This window comes from Ambystoma mexicanum, chromosome 2p (assembly GCF_040938575.1).
Source record: "Ambystoma mexicanum isolate Mex_15411 chromosome 2p, UKY_AmexF1_1, whole genome shotgun sequence".
Classification (NCBI taxonomy): Eukaryota; Metazoa; Chordata; class Amphibia; order Caudata; family Ambystomatidae; genus Ambystoma; species Ambystoma mexicanum.
In genome coordinates this window covers 743,077,675-743,098,792 of record NC_090923.1, presented here as the reverse complement: position 1 = coordinate 743,098,792, position 21,118 = coordinate 743,077,675, and positions in this window count along the sequence as shown.

Here is a 21,118-nt window from a genome sequence, read left to right as displayed (position 1 = left end):
CAGAGACGCTACCGCCTGCTTTCTTGTGGCGGTCGTGTTTGTGCCTGTGCGCTGGTTTGAGCGTGCGCTTTTTTGCCCTATTCTATTCCATGAATACGTGTTGTAGGCGAGCGTGTGGGCGTTCCGCGCACTTGTGCCCTGTACTTCCCCCGTGACGCCCACGTTTTGGCAAGTTGTTCCCCATTCCGAGTGTTACGCCCGTGTTCCGCCTACTTTTGTTGCGTGCACCGCGCTATGTGCGAATTTCGCTGTGGCCTGTGCGATTTTCGCTGTGACCTGGCGCACGCTGTTAGATGGCCTGTGCGCCAACGTGCGCCGCGCACTTTTTTATCGCACATGCGCTGGTTTTCTCGCGCACGGCCTTCCATGAATCGATGTGCGCTGCTTTTCGTGCGATTTTCGCAATTGCACTGCGATTTTCGCTATTCCACTGCGATTCGCACGTTTTTGCCCACTTGCGCCGCGCTAATTATTCCATGAATCGGCCTGTGTGTGTCCTCCTGTCGTTCCCCCCCCTCGGGACATGATTTAGGTTCTCGTGGCAAAAGACCGCTGAGGCAAAAACACCAAAAACCTTATTTCATCATTAAAAAAACAAAGAATCAGCCTGCGCGCAGAGGGAATAAGAACACCCTCAATGCCTTTTTCAAAGCGATCGGAGGCTCGATCCCTAAGGATTCGATAGAGAAGGTCCAAGTCTCAGCAGGTAGCTGTGCGCCTTCTTCTGGCTCTTTTTTTGCCGCAAAACCTATTACGACCCTGACTGATCCTTCTACAGAGTCTATCTCCAAAAATTGCTCTTCACCGCATTTGCAACCTACAGCAAATCAACCGCTAGATGCGCTGGTGGAGTCCTTGACACATCTAGAACAGGGGGCTCCTCTGGTTACAGAAAACAACACGATTAAAAAAACGGTGTCGTTTTGTCCTACTCACAAATCGCTTTCTTTACCCTCAATTGAACAAAACCTCGGAGTGACATTGCATCTGAAACAAGCAGCTGATAAGTATCTTGAAGAAAAGTTTGCTGATACTGCCGGTCGCAATGTCCTCTTGGTCACCCAAGTGCAATTGAGTCACAACCCTCAAATTACCAATGCTCAAAGATTTACAAGAAACGATCTCTATATATGTGAATCGCAAACGCCAACTGAAAAAGTGACTCACACAGAACACACTGACCTGAGAACGTTTGGCCAGAATAATTCCCACAATGGATGTTTGGCCAGAACTACACAATCTCTGCCGTATGCTTCAAAAACTCCTAACTTCTCCTTTATTTTAAAGTGTAGACAAGGGCCCTATCCTACTTATGATCTCAACAGAAGGAGTGTTTTGAACATCTTCAGAGATGTGGGTGAGTTACAGGACGTTAGTTCTCGAGACATTGAACAAATCGAGTCTATTTCTGACATCTCTAGCTCGATCATTCGCCTATGGATCCCATCAGGGTTAGTTGCAAACACAATCTGGCAGGCGAAAATGTCTCTATTTGAAATGGGTTTTTTGTTTGCACAGGATCCGAAAGATATATCAACTAAGCCTAAGGAATATTTCTCAAAACTCAACATATATGAAAGTTTCCAGCTGGATAACCCAAATGGGGCAAGAGAACAAGGGTCTTCAGTCAACTTTCAGAATTAACCATTAACTAAAGAAAATGCAAATGTTTTAAGAATCGCTAGCTGGAATACAAGAGGTCACAGTCATTTGCAAGCCTCTATCAAAAACCTTCCCGATGTATATCATTTTTTGTTGTTACAAGAAACATGGCTAACTGCACCACCTGTGTGGGATGGTTATGATGTTGTTCTCCTCCCAGCATTATTAACTAGAGGTAGGCCGTCCTCTGGTCTCATGGTAGCGGTAAACCACACATTAGGCCTTTCGATTACATCATGGGCTGCTTTTAGTATTCACTTGCAATTGGTCAAAGTTACTACTGCCTCTCACTCCCTGGCAGTTTTGAATGTTTACAGAATACAGAAACCCCAGTGCGTGCTCAGATGTAGATTTTTACAATGGGTTAACTGCTTTAACTAAGTTGTTAAGTATGTTATTATTAGCTGGTTCTGTATAGCCCAGCAATGAAAAGTTCATATTCTAGAAGTTAAATACAAGTGAAGCTAACATATGAATATAAGTATCATTTGTTATCTCATAGGATTAGCCAACATCTAATTGATGTTTTTTCAACACTTCAAAATGGCGGCCGGCACGCGATGACGTCATCACGTTGATGATGTCACCTCATTGCGTGCCGGCACCATTTTTTGCAACATAAAAGCAAATGGGGCAACCAGGAACGCGTTTTCACGCGAGCAAGGTGCCCTGCTGCTACTATACTGGTGAATAATAGGTAAGACTCCCCCAGTGGGGAGGTGAAACTTTAGTTGATAGACCAACTTGTGAATAATATCTGTTAGACTTCAAATGTATATTGGTTATTGTTAAGATTACCAGGAAGTAAAGGAAATCACATAAAGGATACACAACAGCTAATGCAAACTAGCACGTTTGAGTGAAGAGGAATTGGATAATTTTTCAACAAGGAAGCAAAGTAAATAAGGTCAAAGATTGAAAGCAATGTTTTACACAGGTACTTTTTTCAATAAGTTGAATATAGCTGACTTTAAGCAAAATTCAAAATATAGGATTGGTTTATTTGTGAATGTATGGTTATATAAATATTTTAGTCAATACTTAAATTTTATTTTTTATTTTTATCTTTTTATTACCAATAGCTCCTGATGAAGGTCTAGCAGAGACCGAAATGCATTGGACAACATAAACGTTTGCTAAAGGCCTCAGAAAGATGCAGATTGTCAAATAAAAACATCTTTATTACAATTGATTGAATCCATTAGTACTTTTTCAAGAATCATTGGGAAATACAGAATACTTTAAAAAGATGTTCAGTGGGATACCCACACAGGTCCTTCCAGCAGACTGGTGAAAATTAACCAGTCAACAGTATATTACTATTTCATACTTCCCTAAGCAACGGGGAGGAATCTGGCGACAGGACCAAATATCTTACCAAGTATAGATTATCACAGCAATTAATAACGTAGTGCCCACTCTTTTCTTTTTTGGACAATTGTAAAACTGTTTTGCATAACGAGTGAGAGGCACACCAAACTTTTAAGTGATAATAAGAATGTCATATGAAGAATGAAGTGGTTTAACTAATAAGAAAGCGGAAACGCTGGGATTTACTCCCGAAGAGGCCAATGCAATCCTCGATTCTATAAGAGATACTGGAGGAAGTTCTACCACTACTGATCCTAACACAAGAATCAAAACGTAAAGAGATTAACAGAAAATTGCATGCCGTCACACTCACCAAATACTATAGAGCACAAAGAATTCCGAGAGGTTTGAGGATCCCTCTGAGACCCACCCTATGCAAGGAGAGTCGCGAGTTTGTAAACAAATGGGAACAAATTTTGGATAAATGTTTGTTGTATCTAATACTATTAACAGTTCAGGAACTTTCTAAAGAACTTGATAAACTTGCATCAGAAATTATAGAGATACAAGCAGAATTGACTGAAGCATTAAGTGCAATTGATTTAGAAAAGATCTTAGAGGACATTAACAACAATCTTGCTGAATATCGAACAGAATTAGAAACTAAGAAAATGCGCAAATATCGCAGAGATACGTATGATTACTTGAATGGCGAGGTCTACACTTGGATGAACAAATATAACCAGAGACTAACTCCAAGAAATTCAACAAGTTCATCAGATCCGGACACTAGCGGACCTGAGTCATCGAGTGCCGAACGACAAGACGCAGGAGAAGGAACCAGTATGGGTGACAAACGCCCGACAGGAAGAGGCACTAACTTCAGAAGCACTTTTTTAGACAGAGGCCAACGCGGAAGAGGACAAGGAGGGGACGCAGACAGAAATCAACAGTGCCCACACACACGATTGAACCCCAGGAAAACATAGTGGTTAATTTGTCTAATTATCATTTGTCTAAGAAAGAAAACGACCTGTTACAGAAAGGACTCAATTTTGTTCCAACATATCATTCCACTCTATTTGAGAAGAAGGTAGAACTTTTCAAGTTTTCAAGAAAGCTCAGATTAAAGGCATTTTTTGCAACAATTGAGGAAGACAACACAGAGTATTTAACATCAGAAATTGAGTACAAAGAGTTTAAACCTAAGAGTACTTTATACCTCCTATTAATTATCTTATAATTGATTTGTTCCAAAGGATGGTTACCACTGATCTGAAGAAGCTTTCATACAAACCACCACGACATGGTAACTTCAGCAAGCAAGATTTAAGTACTATCCGTAGACTATTTTCGAACAATAACATTACATTCAAACCTGCTGACAAAGGGGGAGCGATGGTAATCCAAAACACTGAAGATTATCACCAAGAATGTATGCAACAACTTATGGACAGATCAGTATATCAGCTCATAGATAAAGATCCCATTAATGAGATTCAACAAAATTTGGAATATATATTAGACCTGGCGGAGAATAACAAATGGATTACAGAAAAGACTCGACGTTTTCTAACCACTACAAATCCAAGAACACCAGTGTTTTACACCATTCCGAAAATCCACAAAACATTAACAAAACCACCAGGCAGACCCATTGTATCAGCTACCAATAGTATTTTACAACCTTTAGGTACATACCTGGATTATTTTCTGCAACCCATAATACAAAATACTAATACTTATATTAAGGATACTACTAATTTTTTGAACATTCTTACAAACATATCTACGAATGAGAATAGCATTTTATTTAATGCAGATGTACAAAGCTTATATATTTCAATTCCACATAACCAAGGACAGGAGGCAGTGGAATGGCTCTTACTGAATACCAGAGGGGTAGAAGCATCTAAAGAATTTTTAATGATTCTTCTGGGTTTTATTTCACAAAATTCATACTTTAGATATAAAGAACAATATTATTTGCAGACAAGTGGCACCTCCATGGGTGCCACAATGGCGCCCAGTTATGCCAATAGTTTCATGTACAGATTTGAAACAGAGAACATTCTGAATCATGATACTTGGAAAGGACACCTCCAATATTGGGGAAGATACATCGACAATGTATTTGGAATTTGGCAGGGAAGTGAAGAACAGTTCATACAATTTACAGGATTTCTCAACACAATTGATACACACATACAATTTACAACAACTCACAGTAAAAAAGAAGTACATTTTTTGGATGTTACTGTGTCACATCAAGATTCTAAGCTTGTTACCACTTTGTACCGCAAATCTAGTGATCGTAACAACCTACTACACCGTCTAAGTTTTCACCCTCAGAATACCCTTACAAGTCTCTCTTACAGTCAAATGTTAAGGGTTAAGAAAATAGTACAAGTCGAAGTGAAATGTGGCAAACAAATACAAGAGATGGCAACGAGATTTTTACAAAGAGGTTACTCAACACAAGAGATCAATTACTCTATTTCCAAATTGGCAATAATGGACAGACAAGAGATACTCACGAAATCAACAACAATCAAAGAAACTCTGTTTATCTATGTGATGAAATATTCCACAGAAAGCAATAAGGTTAAGAAAATTGTCTTGAAGCACTGGCATTTTCTATCAGAAGACAGGACATTGGGACATCTTTACACCACTCTGCCAATGTTTGCCTATACTAGAAGTAAGAACATTAAAGTTATGCTTATACGGAGTGATATTCAAGTACAAAAACAAAGACCAAAGAAGAAGGGAACCTATCCATGTTTGAACTGTTCGAATTGTAACATGGTCCAGAAGGGAGATGTTGTGTTTCACCCAAATACAGGTCGCAAAATCTATTTGACAAAATTTGCAACATGTGACACTATGAACGTTATTTACAGTATTAAGTGCCCATGTGGCAAATACTACGTGGGACAAACTGTCCGCAAAGCGAAAATAAGATGGAATGAACATCGTTCGAATATTCGCACAGGTAACATTAAATCCCCAATGGCGAGACATTTCAGAGAAGTCCAGCATCAAATAGCGCAAATGAAATTTCAAATTTTGGATGTACTTGAAGTTACCCAAGGACAAAGAGTGGACATTAACAGACTTTTAAACCAGAAAGAAACTTTCTGGATCGAAAAACTCAACTCCATGCAGCCGAATGGTCTCAATGAGGAATGCAATTTTGCATGTTTTCTTTAAAGTAAACCTAATGAGATTAAGTTGAAATGATGTACTAATATTAGGAACGTGAGTATACTGTTGATTATTGAATGTCCGACAGCATGTGCAGAAGATTGAGTCATATGACAACAGAGATTGGACAAGTACGCTATTGATAAGTATCACCAGGTGTTTATATTGAAAAATGTTGAATGTAGATTGTTGTGCTTTAACCATTGAGAAAACATATGCAGTACTTTAAGTGGAGCTATAACAGTAATTATAAATGTGGGATCATATTCATAATTCGAGTCTAGTTTTCATACTAAGTTGTTAAGTATGTTATTATTAGCTGGTTCTGTATAGCCCAGCAATGAAAAGTTCATATTCTAGAAGTTAAATACAAGTGAAGCTAACATATGAATATAAGTATCATATGTTATCTCATAGGATTAGCCAACATCTAATTGACGTTTTTTCAACACTTCAAAATGGCGGCCGGCACGCGATGACGTCATCACGTTGATGACGTCAACACATTGCATGCCGGCGCCATTTTTTGCAACATAAAAGCAAACGGGGCAACCAGCAACGCATTTTCACGCGAGTAAGGTGCCCTGCTGCCACTATACTGGTGAATAATAGGTAAGACTCCCCCTGTGGGGAGGTGAAACTTTAGTTGATAGACCATCTTGTGAATAATATCTGTTAGACTTCAAATGTATATTGGTTATTGTTTAGATTACCAGGAAGTAAAGGAAATCACATAAAGGACACACAACAGCTAATGCAAACTAGCACGTTTGAGTGAAGAGGAATTGGATAATTTTCCAACAAGGAAGCAAAGTAAATAAGGTCAAAGATTGAAAGCAACGTTTTACACAGGTACTTTTTTCAATAAGTTGAATATAGCTGACTTTAAGCAAAATTCAAAATATAGGATTGGTTTATTTGTGAATGTATGGTTATATAAATATTTTAGTCAATACTTTAATTTTTTTATTTTTTATTTTTTATCTTTTTATTACCAATAGTTCCTGATGAAGGTCTAGCATAGACCGAAATGCATTGGACAACATAAACGTTTGCTAAAGGCCTCAGAAAGATGCAGATTGTCAAATAAAAACATCTGTATTACAATTGATTGAATCCATTAGTACTTTTTCAAGAATCATTGGGAAATACAGAATACTTTAAAAAGAAGTTCAGTGGGATACCCACACAGGTCCTTCCAGCAGACTGGTGAAAATTAATCAGTCAACAGTATATTATTAACTACTTTATTAGACACTGTAAATACTTCTGCATCTACATCGTATACCATTATCATGGAAGATTTAAATATTGACTGTTCTAACTGCTGTCGCCCCTCAAAGGAAGGTAAACATTGGTTATACTTTATGAATGAGAGAAATTTTGTTATGGTTAATGGATCCATCAAGGGCGATATCCTGGCTCAACCTACTTGGTATCGGAATCACAGTACAAGTACCATTGACTATATTGTTGTTGACCAGAGTTTGTTCAGAATGACCCAAGAGTTGAAAATCACTGCAGTGATCATAAGTTGCTAACCCTTACTATTGTATGGCAAGCACCTAATACCAGAGTCTCTACACTAAACTGTGGCTTTGGGATTAACAGTGCAAGGTCTAGAATAAAATGGACGGATGCTAGAGTTATCGTGTTTGAGAAATTGATTAACGTCTAACCTGTCCATCGTGGGTGTACAGTACACTGAGATAATCGCTCCCTTTGTCCACACGATCTCTATTCCTAGTAAGAATCACATAAAGCATTCTCACACTTATGATCAAGCGGTCAAAGAGAGAAAGACGGAGTTTAGACAACTCAAACTAAATATTCTTGCATCAGATAATAGTGACCGCTGGCAATAACTTAAAAAGGCCAAAACTCGCTTTAAGAACTGGGTAAAGAGTCATAAATCATTAATGTTCCAAAAAGATAGTGAAAGTATGGCCAGGGCAATGTCTCGTAAGAACTCTGTTCAAATGTGGCATCTTCTTGGAAATTATGCTTATGATAGAGATGCGGACGCCCAATTAAATTTGGTTAATCAACATCAGTGGGTCGAGTATTTCCAAGATCTTTATGCAGATCCCAAAATTGACCATAAAACATTTCTTCAAACGCGTCCAGCCCGATGGCATCTAGATTTTACTATTTCGGACAAAGAAGAAATTATCAAGAAAGCAAGCGGCTCGAGGGCCGCAGGCCCCAATGGCATTTCCAACGCCATGCTTAAAGCTAATCGGGTCGAATGAGCACGCATCCTATATTGCATATTCCAAACAGTTGTCAACTCTTGTACCATACCAACATCTTGGAAATCTTCGATCAACATTCCGATTTTCAAGAAAGGGGACATATGCAAGCCCAACAAATATTGCCCAATTGCACTTTTAGATTCCCCTGGCAAGATCTTTTCCAAATTTTTTCTATATGAATTTAACAAATGGACTCTTACAAATTCGTTACGAGATCCTTACCAGGCTGGGTTCATTGTGGGGTGGGCACGCAGATTAATTTGCTAACATTAAATTCAATTAAAGCACATTGACGGGATACAAAGTAAGCATTATTCTTAGCCTTCATTGACCTGCACTCAGCATTTGATTCCATCTCAAGAGTGCTCCTATTTGACAAACTGAAATGCGATTGCTACCCTTCAACCCTATTTGAAATCATTCTTGCCTTTCACTCAGAGACTTCTATTTGTGTTCGCCTCTCACTGGATGGGGTCTTGTCATCTCCATGTATGCAGACGACATGGTTCTCATGTCAAAAACCCAAATTGGTCTGCAAAAGCTTCTTGCAACTTTCAATAAATATATCGTACAAAATGAATTGAAGATTAATACTAATAAAACTCAAATAGTTCTGTTTTCCCCAAAAAGGAAAGCCAATTATTTTTTGTGGTCCATTAGTCAAACAAACCTTACTGTTGTTCCACAATATACATATCTGGGCATGATATTTGAACTGGCTGATCATTCCAAAGGTCATCTGGGAAGAGTGGAGAAGAAAGTGGATACTGCCATTTCGCAAACTAGACTAATTATGTATAAATACGGGAAATTTTCAATCATACAAGCTTTAACGTATTGCAATCAGAAAGCTGTACCAGGCCTGCTATATGGCTTGGAAACGTTACCCACAACTACCAGTCTAAAATGTGATAAATGGGAAAGCAAATTCTTGAAAAATATATTAAGACTACCACCGTCTATTCCGGTTTGCTGGATCCGTTATGAGATGGTTCTAATATCACTGCAAGCCTTGTACAATTGGCGCCTATGCTCCCTCTTTAGGAAATGTTTAATATCGTCTGAATACAATATCCTCTTAAGGGAGCTTACAATTCACCTGTTTGCCACGACTCATACCTTCTTTTTCTTGTGGCTTAACACTGTTTATGGCGTCTTGGGAAATGCGTGTGTTTCAATTGATACTCTAATTAAGAATCCGGATAAGGCTAAATCCCTAATTTACACCTATGATTGGATTAAAACATGTGAGCTATGTTTGTTTTATGTGGATGGGGACTCAACACGTTTTCCCCCTAAAAAAATGTGAACTTTGCCTTTGTATCTTATTAGAGCACCTGCTGGTAAAACTCGCTCCACAATTTTGCGACTACGATTTAATATCTGGCCATCCAGAGCACTATTGCTGAAGCGAAGGCTAATCGCAACCACAGAAAGTCACTGCCGATCTTGCAACATTGCTACTATCCTTGAAACACTACAACATATAATCACCCAATGCCCAGCATTAGTCCTTCAAAGATCAAAGCATTTTGGAAGACATTGTCGGTACCTTGGTAATTTAGAACCTGAGCAATGTTGGTCTGTGATACTGAATTCCTCATACTTACCAATCCAGATAGCAACTGCAAGCTTGCTAGAAAGCTTGCACCTGGACAAAGAGTTGGTTGTTGATATATAGCCGAATTTGATCTTTTTATCTCCCCTCTAGGGCTACATAAGCCGAAAGGCAAATTATAGTTGAGTGTAGCTGTGTATCAATGATGAATTGCCATATCTTTATTTCTGTTTAGCATGTTTTTAATTTGCTTAAAATGGAAGCTTATCACTGTTTTAAGTGACCTTGTACAGGTTAGAATTAATAGATTTAGGATCTTATTGTATCGACTCTTTCGTTGTTTTTGTTGTTTTTTCTTTTGTAATGTTAAATTTTATCTGTGTAATGACAAACACTTTGTTTTGAAAGGTTGATTTGTTTCAACCAATTCAATAAATGAAAAAATTAACAAAAAAATGTATTAGGGCTCGCCATATAACCGGAACAGATTATAGCATGGCTGAACCTCAGTCTCATTCGCATTAGTTGAGGTTCCCGGGTGATTTGGCAATGCAGAGGAAATGTCGGAGCGCATTTCTCAGAAGCTGTCCACGCTAGGCTTTCAAAGGCACTACTAGTTGTAGATGGGTTCTTTGCAAAGTCAACAAAAATAAAGTATAGGTTGGCCAGGAGAGGGTTTTTTTATGAGTGCAACATGTTACATGCGAATGTTGAGGTGGATCAGAGGTCAGGTGAGGCTATGAAGTCCAGTTCTTAATAGCCTGAGAGAGATGTAATTGGAACAAGCTACCATCAGCGTGATATGGCCATGAATACCCTTCATAACCAATCGCCTTTGGACTGTGGCTTGCTTGGGGATGAAGTGGGGCAGAGGATGCTGGCGAGATGCCAGTGGACATCATAAAAGGTACGATGTTGCGTTTGTTGGCAAAGGCTATGTGCATGTTGTCAGAAATATGCTTTTCCCAGTTTGAGGGGAGGCTTTTTCTTAATTGTCTTTATGCTCTCGTGTTCTGCGGCATTCTAGATATTGGCATGTATGTGGGCAGTTAATGGTAGGTTTCAGGTTGATGGATGGAGGTGTTTCCTTTAAGCTCTTAGGTCAGGGTCTTCAAGTGTATACACCTGACTTTCATGACCCCCTCAAACACATCAGGCCCGTTCAGTGATAGTTGCAGCAGAGCAGGCCAGTTCTAATTTAGGAGGTGTGGTAGAGTGGTTAGCAGGTGCCGTAAACCTGTTCATAGATGCTCAATGGGAGAATGACCAGACACAGCGTTTTGATAAGAATGCTATCTTTATATAAGGAAGGTGAGAGAAAAATCACTACACCTACAGGTAAGGACACTTTGTAAAACAAAAGTTGTCACAATGGGCCGCATTACGAGTAAGCGATACCGGGCACCAGTAAGGAGACCGGTGCCGGTAATCCCTTACCGCCCTACTACGAGTTCCCTTAGTGGGTCCCTCCTTTAACGCCTGGTCTGACCAGGTGTTATGGACGGGACCCATTAAGGGACTTCAGAGCTAATAACTGTACCGCAATTTGCGGTACCGTTATTAGCGCTTCCCCATTCCCATTTAGCCCTATGGGGGCTCAAATGGGAATGGGGAATGGCTTTTTTAATGGGGTCTTACCGGTCCCGCAAAGGTCGGACTACACCGGTAAGTCCCCATTGAACCATACCAGTGCCGAACCCGTTATTGGAGGCAGTCATGGCGCAAATAGCGCCATGGCTACCTCCAATCTCGGAATGAGGCCCAATGTATCAGGAAAGTAAACAGATTCAATCAGTTTCAGTTCAATGTAAGAGTATTCCTAGAAAATAAAATGCATTAGCAGGTAAACAAATACACTTTTCCAAACTAAGCTAGAAGGTTTCAAGGAGCCAAAGGAGATTGGAAGAGTAGGTTTGGGCAGCCTTTGGAAGGAAAGAGTTACCTTTGTGTGAAAGTGTCCCAAGGAGCAGTTTCTGAAGTTCTGGTTGAGTGAAGTCCGCAGAAGACCCCTGAGGGTGAAGAGGGGGCCCAGGGATGGAGAAATAGCCAAAGAACAGTCTTGCCAGCAGAGTCAGGAGAGCAATGCCCTGGGAATGGAAAAACAGTTCTTCAGCAGGTGGTTGCTGTGCTTGTTGTTTGGTGACCACCTTAGTTTCCAGCAACACCACACCATTGCAGACAGGGACCCAAGACACCTGGGAAGAAAGATATTCACAATCGGGTGATTTCCAGGTGAAGGGATGGAGCGAGATTAGTAGCAAGGTGAGTCAGCTGTGGTTGGCAGCAACCCTCAACTCTTTTTTTCCCCAGTATGTCCCCAAACAGAGGATTCAGCTTCTGAGGATAGGGTTGTCTGAAGTGACACCAAGGAAGAACAATTATTGAAGGGAAGTCGAAGAAGTTACACTGGAAGGAGCCAGCCACGGACTGGGAGGCCATTTTGGCAGTGTTGTTGTAGGAACAAAGACATCCCAGGCCCATTGAGCTTCTGAGTTAGGGTAGATGGAACTACGGCACCGTTCAATTCTGTGGCAAAGATTCTCTGGTCGTTTTGGCACAGAGAGACTTCAGAGAAGGGGCACCAGCTTTTGGGCCAGCAGTTCATGCATAGTCAGGAGCTTCAGGGAGATGAGACTTTTGAGCAGGAGCTGTGATCCAGTTGTCCACACCCAATCAGGGGAACGTAATGTAGCCGAGGGCTCCTTCTACTCATCTGGAGAGGCAGCGCTTCGCTGTTGGATTCTTTGGAGAACCAAAGGATGCTAGTGCTGAGCTTCAGTCCTTCCATGGGCAGTTGGTCTTCCAGGAATGCCAGTACAGAGTTGTGGCACAAGGCTAGGTGAGTGGGTGAGGGTGTCCGATGTTATCTCCCTTGTGAAGCAGTGGTAAACACAGCACCCACTCACACAACAAGAATCATTTAAACAGAGTGATTATCAGGCAGTGGCAGACCATGCCATGAAGCCCAACCCTGTATTCTGGAAGGATCGCTCACACAAAGTTAATGAATCCACACTATTTAAAAATATTTGCTAAACCTAAATAGTCAGGGAGTTCATTCCATAGCTTTGCGCCCTGGAGTTACTCTTGCCGCCAGATGACAAAAGATTACATATGGGCGTTTTATCAGCAGAGCATATGATCTATTATGTTTATAAACTTTAATCACTTTGAGAGGCATTTGGGGGCTGTGTCAAAGCTCCAATGGCCATGTTTTGCCACTGTGAAATTGACCCTGGATTGAATAGATAGCCAGTGAAGATGGTACAGATTTGGGATGACATCACAGTCATAAGGTGTTTAATACCTTTCCGGGCTACATTGCTTCGAATTTATTTTGTGAATATGAAATGTTGTAGCGCCAATATAATATGTCATTACCCACTTTTGCTGAGTGTCAGTTTTGCCAATTAGTTTTGCCACACTTTTTTTCCACAAAAATATAGATGGTAATTTTGGGTACGGTATATAAAAGGGGGAGTGGGGATCAAAGGGGGTGTGCAGGGGACCTCCCCCGCTTTTTGCAATTTGAAAAAAATGGTAAAAGCAGCAAAAACAAATTGGCGAAAATTGTCATTTCGCAAAAAATAGTTGGCCAACATTCATAGATCCGAACACACTTTAGCTCAACCAGTTTTGCTGCATCCACAATCTTGATGCCATTACAAGTGATTTTCAGGCTTTTGTTGTTGTGTAATATCTGCTCTTAACTTAAATAGTTACTGTCAGTCCTCCTCATAACAGTGACAATGAATCCATATACATAAGAGGTCATGGAACGGCTTGGTGCATCTATAATAAGCAACAGTGGGTAAAGGATAACCCTTGTGGGGCCCGCCTTTGTACCAATGCAGGTTTATGAAGAAAATGATTTGGAGAAGTGAGTTGCCCCTGTTGCATTATGCTAGTACACCGATTGTTAACCTGCAACCTCTCCATGAAGACCTATCTACCAAGGGATTGACATTTAAACTGATCCTTGTGATATAAAGAGGTATGCACTTATGTGAGCTATATTCCATAATCCAGATGAATGGTCGAATTATTTTCTTCATTTCTTTAATAACCAGTTTCCTTCACTATTCAGCCACTAGGCTTTTGTCCTGAACTGATTCTTGTTTTACATATATTTTCCTGATTGTAAATAAATCTCCTCAAACATGTTTGCTAAATTATAAACACGTCATCTCCTTGATAATCCTCGTCAGTATCGTATAGTGCTGCTAATTCAATATGTGGGTTTTGTTTACAATCCTGATAGACGAATGCAGTTTACTTGATATTCCAAAAGAGATCAAAACTAATTCAACATGATGTCAGACACCCCGGACAATGAGTGCAGTCTCTGTAGAATGCTTCTGCTGTTACGGGTATCAAACACTCTGGAAGGATACAACATTTTAAGTAGAGAATTGATGGATATGCTCATCCATATTACTCGTGGACATCTAGAAGAGTCATGTCTGCACTCCTATCCCGTCTAAAGTCGGGCTCTTTTTCACTTAGGCAATTATTTCTGTCCACTAATGATTGTAACTGTGTCGCCACAACATTTGCCAATAACTTTATTAAAAGTGATATAATAGAAATTGTCCTGTAGTTGACTGGCTCATTTGGGTCCAATATTGGATTATTTAAGTAGAGGTTTAATACAGGTTGTCTATTCATTCACCACTAGGTGTCTCCCTGTCATTTAACAGCATAGGCATGCCCTATCCACAAATTTGGGACACATCATAGCCAGAGTATTAGTGGACTGAATGTTAGACCTCTCCCCAGAGGAGAGGGGTGGGTGATTGGCAGCCAAGAATGCCGGGTGCAAACCTCCTCATAAAAGCTCTTCTTTTCATTTTTTTATTTCGGCCATTTAGCACCCATCACACTGGAATATATTATTTCACTCTTTCCATATTCAAAATGTTCTATCCCAGGAGGAAAATCGACATCACTGATGTGCTCCGTTAATTTTTTCAATCTAATCAGTGAACCGGTCCAGTCCACATAAAGTCATGTTGTCATCAATAAGCACATACTAGACAATAAGACCTTAACACAGAATGCATATATTTGGGTGTCGCGTGGTTGGTCTAGGGGAATGAGTGAGTACTGAACATGTCATTATCAGACTTCATTCCAAGAGTTCTCACAATTCTGATCCCACCAGATGCCAGTGCTGGTAGGTGACTCAGACCTTCTAGACATTTCTCAAGTGCGGCTCGCAATGGTCAGCAAGGCTCTTTTACCTGATGTTTACTTTGGGGACGCAATCAGGAGAAGCAATATTTAGCTGTGCTCATTAGATCCAAATGTACATACACAAAATACAAATGAGGCAGCCTTATCTAGCTGTTAGCTACTTTATTTTATGCGTCACTGCAATTTGCTTGAGTCTAGCAGTATGCATTATTTAGCAATGTCTTGGGTGTGCTATGTCTCTACTTATCGTCTTACGCAAGTTCTGGAGCAGTCTGGGCTTTCATATCAGTCTAAATGGATTATGGAACTACTGGAAGAGTAACTGCTAACTTATTGAATACAGTAAGTATTATTGGCTGCTATAATGCGCTCAAAATATTTTTTACTCCACTCGTTATCAATAATGAAATCTAAAATTGGGGTATTGGAAGGGTTCTTTCAAAAGGTAAAACACTCTTCATCACTGGTGCCCTCCTTCAATTGTTTTTTGTACAGACTTCTCCAGCAGATAATGGACCCCATTACAACTAAAAGCTGGATGTTATTCTGCCACCTTACTGGCAAACAATGCTGGTATTACATGTGCCGGTAATACTGGCGCCTGTAATAATGGCAAACTCCCCCATAGATTCCTATTACCACCATTATCGACGCTCGAATCCGGTGGACATTCCACCGGATCGAGTGCCAGTAACGGTATTACCATTTGCGGGTATCATGGCGACATTACTGCCAGGTTACCAGCAAACGTGTAATGAGGGCCATGACTTTTATTACTGTTATTTGGGTATTCATTAAGCAGGGACCTAGCTTTGGGAAGCAACAGAGTGCTTCACAATTATAGGGGGGAGAACAAGGTTAGGGAGCAGAGAAACAAGGGAGTGGGGATCGCCCAACAGGGTATGGAGGGCAATTGTCAGTAATGGATCTACAAGTAAAGTAAAGAGGAAGGAAACAATGGGGTTCAGGACACCCAGTCTCAGGTCAGGTGGGGTGTAGAGGGTGTGTGGACCTAGTTGTCTTTGCTTCCTATCCGCACTGCAATCCAAGCCCTAGTGCTTTCTGAACTCTGTGGGGGCCACGCTTTTTCGAGTGGACTACTTGCATCTACAATGGCCACTTTGAAGCCTGTTCTCTGCTTTGGAACTTGACTGATCTCTGGTGCATGAAAGTCTCCCTACATCACACCTATACTACTTTCTCTTCCTTGGCTCGCTTTTCACTTCTGCACTATTGTTATGTTATTTTTGTTATGTTATTTTGCATTTATATAGCGCCTTATATACCATTGGTATGGTCTGAAGGCGCTGGTAGGTTGAACGCCCTTGGGAACCGAAGTTCAGGTCAGTAGAGAGAGTAGAGGGAGTCCAAAAGTGCTTGTGCGCACCAGGTATGTGTGCAGCTGGTGCGGAAATCGAGTGGTAGCTGCTTCTTAGCTGTCGGTGTGGTGGTTGAGAGGTCAGGAGTATGTGTTCGCTCTGGTCGGTTTTACCCAGAACGAGTGTGGCTGCGTTAGGCCTGAGGAGAACGCCTGGCTGGGGGGTGTGAAACCAGCAATGATTACTTAGAGTGATGTGGAGTAAGCGGGAGATGTGGATATGAGAACAGTTATACCGAATGGTGTCATAGTATCTCTGTGTTCTAGATGAGTGGTGGTGTAAGAGGGAGAGTAAGCGTGGGGTGTGGTATGATGTATGTTTTCAAGTGTTTCCTTCATTCCAAAGCATATTTAAGTATCGTCCGTTGCACATATTCGCCCGTTCCTCATACTCGTCCACTCCACACATTCGTCCAGTCATTATCGTCATCTGGTTCACACCCTCGTCCAGTCCGCACACTCGTCCAGTCCACACACTAGTCCAGTCCACACACTCGTCCAGTCCGCACACTCTTATAGTTTATACTCGTCTAGTCTACACACCGGCTCCAGATAGGGCACTCGTTCAGTCCACAATGGTCATCCGGTCCATCCACTCATCGGAAAAGCCAACTACTCGTCTGCTCTGTCTGTTCATCCATTCCATACACTCATCTGCTCTATGTTTTTTGTCCGCTCCATGGATTCATCTGTTAGGCACACTCGTCCGCACCACACATTTACCCGCTTCACCCAATCGTCCGCTCCATATATTCATCCGCATCAGACACTCGTTCGCTCCGTAAACATATCCGTTCCATACGCCCATACAAGCTACACATTTACTTTTTCGCTCTCCTCATTCATCCGCTCTCCACAATCATCCGCTTCGCACTAATCTGCTCTCCACACTCGTCCCTTCTCCACGCTCCTCCGCTCTCTTCTTGCCAGGATCTGCTGCATCACTTTCAAGGCAGTAGCATTGAGCAGTCCAGCATGGTTGGCAGCCACCATTCACATGTGATGGCCTCAGACAGGCTAGAAGCCATGATATACTTACGCTTCGTATTCTCCCATTTCCACCCGGCTGGTACTGTCCTGCTTCCTCTGCTCTACATTATTGGAGATTGGCAAAGCTCTAAAGACTTATTGTTAACTTAACTTGCCCCTAATGATTCTACTGCTCTTGCAATTGGATCCGTCCCTTTAAGGCGGTTCTAGTGTCTAATGACATTTCAGTGTTTCTTGGTTGTGTTAATTTTACTATGTTTGAATGATTATTCTGTCCTGATTGTTAGATGTTTTGATGTGATTATCGCACTGTTGTAAGAATGTAATAATGGCGGCTTTCGTTAGAATGAAGGCATATAGTATCAAGATGGATCAAATGAAATAGTGTATCCCCTGCTCTAGAAGGGCCACTGTAACTTGTCCCAAACATCTGGGCTCTGTTCTAGAAAGCAAGGTTCCACAATCCCCAAAAGTCATTAACAGTCTTCAGGGGTTTTATGCACCCAGCACTCTTTTTTCTTTGTGGGAGGGTTGTACCCTCCAACGCCCTGGTCATAATTTGGTGTCTGAGTCATGGCCAGATTGCCTCTTGGGATGGTAGATGTCTGGTGCTTATTTTCCACCCCCACCCCAGGAGTCCCCTGGGGTTGGCTGCCACAGACAATGCCATTAGTTACATATAGTATATTCACCCCCTCTACCTGATTAATAACCTTGGGGTATCAGGGTGGTGCTTAAGGGTAGCTCATTGCCACCCTAGAGTTACTGCCATCCTGCCTTTTTTGGTATTTTTTAATAAAGGGGGGGTACAGTGTCCCTGATTCATTCATAAGCCAAAGGGGATAAAGCACCAATTACTCACTGAGCAATCTTTTCAAAATAAATATTTTTAGTGATTTTTCAAACAGAACTAAAGGTCAAACTGAACAACAAGTGTCTTCAAAAGTGTGCAAGAGGTTGCAGAAATCATTATTCATCAGTAATCACTTATGATAACCGTTAACGTTGGCGTTGGTTGTCTCCTGTGTTTACGCACGTCTACCCCTTAAAAAATCCTGGTACATTTTCAATCCATTTCCCGGGTCCCCCTACCAAAGTGAGATAACCATTAACCATTATCCTTCCACCTCCCCAAAATATATACGGAGGTCATGCATCTACGACCCTATTTATTTCTGCTGCTTTGCTCTGACGATCAAAGAGGTTTCAGATCGGGAAAGGTAGTCAGTACAGTCAACAATTGACCCCAGTTGATAACAGTTCCTTCTTCCGATTCCAGCGCCTTGTTCATTTGCAGAATTTCCATTTCTGCGAAACCACATCGTGTGAGGCAGCCTTGCGGGGCACGGGGAACTACCCGCGATAAAGAAGCTCACACCTATTGAGGTCCATATAAAGGAATCACACCTCACTCCAATTTGCTTGAGAAGACTTACTGGCAGGCGAAAATGTATACATATATATACAGTTGTGATCAAGTGGTGAGGTAACCGTGAAACGTGTCGATTTTGGGCCATACATCGTGGGAGCACCACGATATGTGTGGATTTTACTAGCAATCAGGGGTTGCACATGGTTTATTAAATAAAGAGAAACATTTCTACAAATACTGGCTTCCTGGAAAATCTTTGAAGAACGGGGGAGTGCCTCTCATTCTGACTGTAGGAACAACAGTCTAAATATATATATATATATATATATATATATATATATATATATATATATATATATATATATATATATATATACATCTATGTTTTTTTAAGGAAATGCCAGCATAACAATCGACATTTCAAGCGCATCAACCCTAGCCCTGAAAGTGAACTACGATCGAAACACGTGTCGGCTGCAAGCAGACATATACCACATGACTCGGAATAAATCATGCTGTTGAGAAAATAGAGTTATTTTTGGATGAATCTAAATAGTGAATGAGGATAATTATAACCCTTTATGGAAACACAATGGCCCTGATTCACAGAAGCAGTATATAATGGCGCAATCCCATTGGAAAACACTCTGTGAATCTGGCCCAATTACTTTTTTTTAGCCTGCGCCAATCCAACATTAATTAACCAACATCCATCACCCACTGTGAGATAAGTGCCCCCACTCAGCAATGCCAAGGGAATACCCTTCAGCCACCTTCCTTGTCCCATCTGACTGGTCATGATAGCTGGCCTTTTAATGGGTATGCCCTGGAGCTGACCCCCTCTTCTTGTCTAGGCCTACCACCGGATGACTCTGGGTCCTTGAACTGCAGCCCTTGCCCTTCTCATTTTCCTGCATTGCTACTTCGTCACCTTGTGCTTTGACTTCTCCACTTCCGCCTCATTCAGTTCTCACTCCTGCTCCTCATCCTGCTTTTGCTCTCCCTTCACCTCCTTCGTTCTCTCCCATCCTCTTATCCTTGCTCTGTATTTCGCTCCCCCTACGTATCCCCAGTGCTTATATCTCATGGTAGCACAGATCTCAGGAATGCAGTTCTCCCCTCCCTTCACAAAGCTAGTGGAGACGCCTTGTTTACTGTAATTGGGAAATTAGGGCAATACAGGGTTCTGATGGATGAGCCCATTACTTTCATTTCTTTCCTCGAGTTACCCATTTCTTCCTTGAGTTGCCTGGGGTGACTTACCCACCACCTCGCCCCCTGCGGTGCGAAAGGTGGTTGTGTGAGTTTTTTCGAGTGGGTTAAGTATGCAGAAAGTTTCAGCTTTTTGGTTAGTGGATTATATGTTTGCAGCTAATCTTCAGAGTATGGCTGAATGCCTAGATTTTCCGAGTCCTGCATGGTGGGGAGTGGCTCTGGTCCCACAGTAAGCCCCGCTTCAGCATACAGCGGACAGGTGCATATGCCACACCTAAGTCTGAGTGCCCCGCAATGTCGGGAAGAGGTCCGGGGCTCACAATAAACCATGTCTCAGCATACAGCATGCAAAGACAGAGGCAACTCCCAGCTACGAGAGTCTAGGTTTTGCATGTGTGGACAGCTAATTTATATAATATACCATCATCAGCATCAGTTAAAAAATAATTATCTGTTAAAGTCATTTAACCAAGACTTTTTCATTTGATTTGATTTCAATTATTGAATTCATAAAGCTCTTTCGCCAAAGCTGTGTCTGGGGTAAAATGGTCCAATCACGATTAATCCAAAATCACATGTAGTGGCAATTTACAATAAGCACAATAAGAAGAGATAGGAGAAGGAAGACAGTGCTCATAAACCAATCAACGAAAAGGAAATCAGAGAGGTAGAAGAGCGTACATGAAAGGGTAAAGAGTTCTAATATTTAGGCACGAGTAGAGCAAAAGTCTTTAAAGCGGGGAGGTTAAGGCAGGACAAGGGACTGTGAGGAAGAATTGAGATGCAGAGCAAAGAGGAAATTACATGATGGAGAATAGATCGGAATCTATCATGAAACATAGTAAGGGGCCAAACTAAGAAGACCTTTATAAACATGGAAGAGGAAATGGAAGAGAGTGCCACAAAGGAACAGAAGCCGGTGGAGAGACGCCAGAGAGGGAGATAAAGACGAACGTGGGAAGGTGATTTCAAAG